This window comes from Mustela nigripes, chromosome 8 (genome assembly GCF_022355385.1).
Source record: "Mustela nigripes isolate SB6536 chromosome 8, MUSNIG.SB6536, whole genome shotgun sequence".
Taxonomy (NCBI): domain Eukaryota; kingdom Metazoa; phylum Chordata; class Mammalia; order Carnivora; family Mustelidae; genus Mustela; species Mustela nigripes.
In genome coordinates this window covers 18,617,983-18,624,664 of record NC_081564.1, presented here as the reverse complement: position 1 = coordinate 18,624,664, position 6,682 = coordinate 18,617,983, and the positions used below count along the sequence as shown (strand labels likewise).

The 6,682-nt window shown below is 50.0% G+C and overlaps 1 protein-coding gene and 1 long non-coding RNA gene across 2 annotated transcripts in view; one reads left to right on the top strand and one right to left on the bottom strand.

Annotated features, from left to right (window-relative positions):
- GRK3 (G protein-coupled receptor kinase 3) overlaps positions 1 to 531 on the bottom strand; it is a 118,879-nt gene extending 118,348 nt beyond the window's left edge. Inside the window, exon 1 of the mRNA XM_059408695.1 lies at positions 441 to 531. The gene's annotated coding sequence lies outside the window, so the exon portion shown is untranslated. The remainder of the gene's footprint in view (positions 1 to 440) is intronic.
- Positions 1 to 3,729, top strand: part of LOC132023281 (uncharacterized) — a 4,313-nt gene extending 584 nt beyond the window's left edge. Inside the window, exons 2-3 of the long non-coding RNA XR_009405911.1 lie at positions 2,029 to 2,116; positions 2,846 to 3,729. This is a non-coding gene — a long non-coding RNA (uncharacterized LOC132023281). The remainder of the gene's footprint in view (positions 1 to 2,028; positions 2,117 to 2,845) is intronic.
- Positions 3,730 to 6,682: the final 2,953 nt, after the last annotated feature.

Below are 6,682 nucleotides of genomic sequence, written 5' to 3'. Positions count from 1 at the left end.
GCGCGCGCGCCCGCCGCCCCGCGCACGCGCCGCCGCCCCCGCCCCTTCGGCCGGGGGTCGGCGGGGAGCGCGCGCCCGGCGGTCCGAGCCCCTCCGCGCGCGGGCGGAGCTGCCCTGCCGGCCACCCCTAGCCTCCTGACCGAGCGCCCGCGGGCACCGTCCCGCCCTCCCCTTGGGGTGGCCACGGGGGACTTCCTCTCCTCCTCCTCCTCCTTCTCCTGCTCCTCCTCCCCACTTCCCGCCCCCAGCTCCCGGCGCGCTCACGCCCCCTCTCCCCCGGACCCCTGCCGGCCCGAGGGTGCGCTGGACCCGGCGCCCAGCACCCAGGGGGGCAGTGGGGAGCCGTCCGCGCCGTGAACACGCTAGTTCTCAAACCCGACAGCGTCAATCAGCATTCCTGCGGGAGGCCTGGGGCAACCCCAGAAAAGCGCGTGCCCCACCTGTCCCTGCAGAGGATACCAAATCTGTGGTTCAGGTCCGCCCTGGAACAGCACCCAACCGGCCGGCCCCCCAAGCCTTGTTCCTGACCCCCACCAGCCCCGTTGAACAGCCCGGAGAAACCTAAAAGCTGGAGAAAGTTGTTCGTCTCACGCCTAGCGGGGCAAAGTGGGGGTGGAGTGGGCGGTGAGAGCTCCCGCGGGAGCTGCCCTTAGGGAGCCCCCTGATGGGGGGTCAGGGTGGTCACCGCTCCCTTGCACTTAGGTGAGAGGTTGGAGTTTGGATGTTAAGGTGGTCACTAAGAACCAGAATTAGAATTCGGGCTCTTGTGGTTTTACCATCAGTTCAGGAGACAATTGGGAGCACCCCTGGGTGCACAGGCCCGCGGCAAGGGTGATTTAGGGAAGTGGAAAAGCGAGAGCCCAACCACCAAGGCAGGAGGGAATTTCCAGCTTCCTGATCCTCAGTCTCGGTCTCGTCTCCGTGTCTGGTCACCACCACCCGCCCCAGCATGAGGTTTTCGTTTGCTTCTTATTTTCCCCTGGGGGGTACACACAAGTCCAGTTCAGAACCCATGTGGAGTGCTGGTTGGAGTGGTTGTTCAGGGACACCCAGGAAGTGCTAAAATGACCTGAACTGAACTGAGAATAATTTTTTTTAATCCCCCTGAATTCATGCCCATTGGTCACGTTGCACCAGGAGCCTAGTTCGGTACTAACATTTGAGTAAATGTCCTGTCGATGGCTTACAGGGTTAACAGAGTTCACCAGAAACGGTTCAGGTCACACTATAGGCAGTAAATGTAATGTCACAGCCAGAAACAGCCTCATTTGGTCATCATGAGAACTGCTGCCCTCCTGTGTTTTCTCCCTCCTTCTATTACCACATCACCCCCCCCCATCTGTTTCCCAGTTATGTCTGCCATCCTAATTGGCCAGTTTTACCAGATATTTCTCAAGATTCAAGGCATAATATTGGTAAAGTTGTCCAGAAAAGAATAAGAGAGATGTAAGGGGTAGGAGTGTGAGTCAAAGGAGCTTGGTCAGGCAGCAGAAGCCAGCACAAACAAGATACACTAATGAGACAAAGATTGGCATGAACCAAAGATCAAACTTAACATCTTCTACCCACTACTTTTTTTTTTTTTTTTGGCCTTAAAATGGGAACACAGAATGTCTTGTCAAAGGTCACCTCGGAGGGAGGGGGCAAGTTCCCAAAAAAGTGTAACACATTTTTGTGACTTAATTAATATAATTTCTTTCAGTATATCTTTTGATCCCTTAAGCTTTCACATGATCGGAACCTGAAATAAATACATACATCTTATCCACTTTTCCGTGGTCCTTCCAAGTACTGAGATTTTCAACCTTGCCTCTGGCTTCAGTTCAGAATTTTGGTGGCCCCGTACTTGTTTTGTTTAGGGGGGAGGGTTGGTGTGCGTTCGCGCACACGTGCACGTCTGTGTGTGTGTGTGTCTGTGTGTGTGAGTTTTCAGCATGGTGTAGTAAACTTGGAATAAGAAACACACCAAATTCAAATCCTGGCTGGGCTCTGATATTTTACCTCTCTGTGCTTTATTTTCCTCATTAGTACAGTGGGTATGAAGACATGGATCCCAGGGTTGTTAAGAAGACCAAGGAAATGATACACAAAAAGGCCACCTTGCCTGACATCCACAGTAAGTCCCCAACAAGGGTCATGGCCCTCGCTCTGTTTGTTTTGCTTCATTTTACTCTGACACGGGAGAGAAGATACTGAAACTAGTTATTCAGAGTCAAGACATTTGGAGCAGGAAGACCCTTTACCAAAAATAACATCCCCCTTGGGCTTTTCTAGGAACCAAAAATGGGCATAAATGATTAGCCTTTATAAACATGAGCAATTACTCTTCTCGGAGAAAGAACAGGGAGTCCAAAATTGGGTCCCGTAACGGAGGCCCCTTCACCATTGAAGGGAGCTGACTGGAACACCCAGGGGTATTTTTCCCTGGTATTAATAGTATGCAAACCTTGATTCCCTGGCTCCCTCTTTGGCTCCCCCCCCACCCCCCCCCCCCCCCACTGCTTTCTTTCCCTACACTCTCTTAATGCTGAACAGCTTTTTGTGTTCACTGCAAACAAAAGGCGCTAATGACAGTGATGAAGTTGTCATTATTGACCTGCTAGATCCGTGTTGCTAAACACTATGGCTAGCCTGTAATCATTACTATGAACAGAGAAGACAAATAGCAATCCATTTGTCCTCAGCCAATCAGGCTCCTTTGCCAATAATGACGGTCCCCAGCCTCCTCCTCCCCCAGAAGATTCAAATGGCTTTGGGCTCCGGCTGTCTGTGATAATAGATAAAACTCTCCAAGGAAAAAACGAGGTTCACAGTGTTCTCTTTTCCCTTTTCTATGACTTTCCAGGATTCTGGAATCTGTAGTGGAGACGGAGGCGTGGAACTTTATTCTCTCCAGTGTTAATTTCGATCACCACTTCAAAGGGAAAAGCTAACTGGAGAACCAACTGGTCTTTTTGTTTTAGATTCTGGGCTTTGCTGGGACTACCTACTCACAGTGAGAATCCCCAGACTAAGGGGGTGGGGGAGGACGGGTGAGCTGTGAGGGGTGTTCCAGGAAATTAATCAAATACACATAAAAAAAAGTCAACTCTAAGACTCACATGAGATGATTTTGGGAGCCAGCAGAACATGCCTGACCTTAATTCATTAATAGCCCAATATTTAATTTAGTCACTGCTGAGAGAGACATGATTGTTTTGTAAACAATACGGTAAGTATACTTGCTACCAAAGAAGCACCACACACGACTGGCATTGGACCGGGTTTCTTGCCAAACTTCTCATTCTGTAAAGTCTGCAGGAATTTCTAGCCACCATCCCTTTTCACCTGTAACCTTGATCACAGTCCTCCTGCTCGTAACACGCATCCCACCTGCATTTCCCGCTGTTTTATCAGCAAAGCTCCAGGAACTTTAAACAGAGCAACCCTATACTTGAAAAGATCTGTCGGAAAGTATGACATCAAGCTTTGGTTTGCTTGGCCCTGAAGTGATGTTCAATACAGAAATACCTAACTTTAAATACGCAGGTGGAAACTCATTTCTCTGCCAGAGCTCGGGCTCAGGGAGTGCCCCTCTAAAGAGAAGTGGAATTGGGCCGCCTGGGTGGTCCAGTGGGTTAAAGCCTCTGCCTTCGGCTCAGGTCATGATCTCAGGTCCTGGGATTGAGCCCTGCATTGGGCTCTCTGCTCAGCAGGGAGCCTGCTTCCTCCTCTCTCCCTGCCTGCCTCTCTGCCTACTTGTGATCTCTGTCTATCAAATCAATAAATAAAATCTTTAAAAAATAAAAATAAAAATAAAAAAATAAAAAGAAGTGGAAGAATGTTGTTGTTCAGCATCTGGGCTCAGGAGCCAGATAACCTGGATTAGAACCCCAGTGCCGGGACTTAGCTGTGTGACCTTAGACAATTCGCTTCATCTCTCTGTGCCTCAGCGCTCTCTGAGTGGCATTAACGGCATTGCCAGGAGAACAACGTCGGAACACATGAAAAGCACTCAGAACAGTGTTTGACACTAGAAAGCCCTCGAAAAATAGTATCACTGATATCATCCTCATTGCCATTGGAGTAGCTCTGTATCATGCAAGACATGATGAGAAGAGCCTGGAAGGAAAAAGTCAGGCTGGATGGGACCCCTCCCCCCAGCTCTGGTGTGGCTGGACAACTGGAAGTAAGCCTCTTACACTGTTTAAATATCCCTTCCCTAGTATAGGGATTGAATGAGCTGGTCCCCGAGGCCCCATCAAATTCTAAAGTTCTCTGGATTTATTTAATCCTACAGTGAATCCCTTTGCAAGGTGAAGAATACTGGTGCCCCTCAATTACATAATATCTCGCGAGTTTTGGTTTTACGGTACCAGACAATACCCGGCGCATTAATCCTTACTGTTGTCACACCCCACAGGTAAGGTGAGCAATCCATCAGCAGGTTTCCAGAAGCAAGCATAACTGTATTTTTTCCACCAGCATCTGCACTTGGCACAGTGACCTGCCTCAATAAACAGGTGTTGAATGAATGAATGAATAAGAAATTATAGATTGCTCGCCTCAAAGAACCTTCCACCAGAGATCATCTGAAGGGAGAGAAAAATGCTATTGGAAACTCAAGCATCTGCTAACAAAGGTGCATCCTGGTAAAGAAAGGGCTCTAACCCCCCAGGGTCCCTACTCATTCCTGCTGCTCCTAATGGCCTAGAAGGGCTCTCGGGCAGCTTAAGAGCCCAGATGTGCTTGGGCTATACAAAGGCAGGTCTGGAGACTTCAGGCTTGGGCTGGGAGAAAGGTAAATGCCTTTGCCTGATAGCAAGATTTGGAGGAGGGAGTAGGGCAGAGAGTAATGAGATGGCCAGAGGCCAGGCGCTCCATGGGATGGGTAGCCAGCAAAACGCCCAAGTTCTCCTGTCCAGGGAACATTCAGGAATAGGAAGTCCGCTCTTCTGTCATTCGTGTTAAGTGTGCTATCACGCACAGTAATGTCATGCTTTTCCGGTGACCCTGACAACTTCATGGCTTGTATTTGTGGGTGCTTTGATGCTGGCTTTGGGGATGTGGGGAGTCAGGGCCTACCCTGGGCTTAACACCAGTGGTAAAGGAACAGCTGTAAGACCAAGAGAATAAGAACTTAGCAAAGGCAGGAACACAGAACCAGCAATGACTTTTGGAAAGGGGGCTCCCCACATCCTCTGATACCCAGGGCAGTTCTTGGCTTTTCCATAGGACCAGAAAGCCCATCTTGTCTCCCTCTTAAGCAGTGAGAAGGTGACCTCTGGATATGTAAGTCACAAAAGACCAGAATGTTACTGCATTGCCAAGTGCTCTCTGGCCCTTAACCGGATGGCCTTCCCTCTACAGTTCTGCCTGATGGTGTGTGAGCCACTCAGCTGGGAAATTATACCAAGACCAACCCCAGAGATACCACCATAGATCCTAGTCTGCTAAGAAAAATCCTACTGACCTCCCATGTCACGCTGTACAAACACAAATCATTTATGGTACGTTGAGGTGGCTGCTAGAAACTGTGAATCTCTTCCCCACCTCTAAGCTTGCATCTGAGCCAGTTCTGGGTCACCCATCCCAGCCAGTTCTGGGTCTTCTCTTCCTATGGGAGGAAATAGCTCCCCAAACTGGTCTCATTGTGTTAGAGCTCATGGGTGTAGACTTCAAAACAGGGTGTAGACTCAGCAACAAAATCATGGTACTTGGGCCAGCCCTGGCATAACCCCAACCCAAGAGGACCCCGTCACCCCAGAAGCCATCAGAAAGGTGGTCTCGTGCTCCTAAGGAGACCCCTAGGTCAGCACTCCCGGACACACAGGCACTGAGACTGCTCATGTGCGCGTTCAAATTTGGAAATCCGGGGCTGGGCCTGAGAGTCTGCATTTCTCACAAGTCCCACCCTCCAGGGCCTTCAGGAGGCCTCACCCCAAACCTACTGAAGGGGAAATCTATGCTGCAACAAGAGAGCTAAGGGATTCCCATGGTTCAAATGTGAGAAGGTCACCGTGGAACCTTTGGTCCAACCACATGGGAGAAACCCAGATTAGGGAAGAGACAGATCAGCTGAGCCCGGGGGGCAGCCCCAAGAGAGAGGAGGAGGAAGGAGAGAGGCATGTCTGAGAGGTCAGCAAGATGAGATTAGGCTGGGCCTGGGATCCACAGAGGGGATAGTGTGGGGATAGCTATCATAGGGGTAGTGTGAAGCCAGTGGAAGATTTCAAAAGACAGGAGTTAACCACATCAGAGAGGCTTTTGGAATAAGACTCTTCCAGCTGGAGATACCACACAGGTGAATAAGAAGGGCCCTAACGTGGTATAGGCTAGCATCTGGGACACCTGCATGAAAATGGCTCCAGTGGGTGGACCAGCACATCACACGTAGAGATGCTCTAGATGTGTGCCAGGATAGAGGGGAGTCCTCCAGGCTGATTTGCAGGTCTCCAAGGCAGTGGTTAGTATAAAGGGAAAGTCCTCCTTCCCTTCTCCTTGGAACGTTCAGAACAAATATGTCTTACTCCTCATCCAGAAGAAGCCCACAGCTTGCCAATTGTTCATCTTGCTTCCAATCTGCCCTTCCTTCAATCCATCTGACACTTCCCTGCCCCTGCTCAAGAACGTTCAATAACTCCCTATGGCTTGCCAAATTATCTTCAAACTCCTCTGCCCACACTTCTATACTCTACCTTCT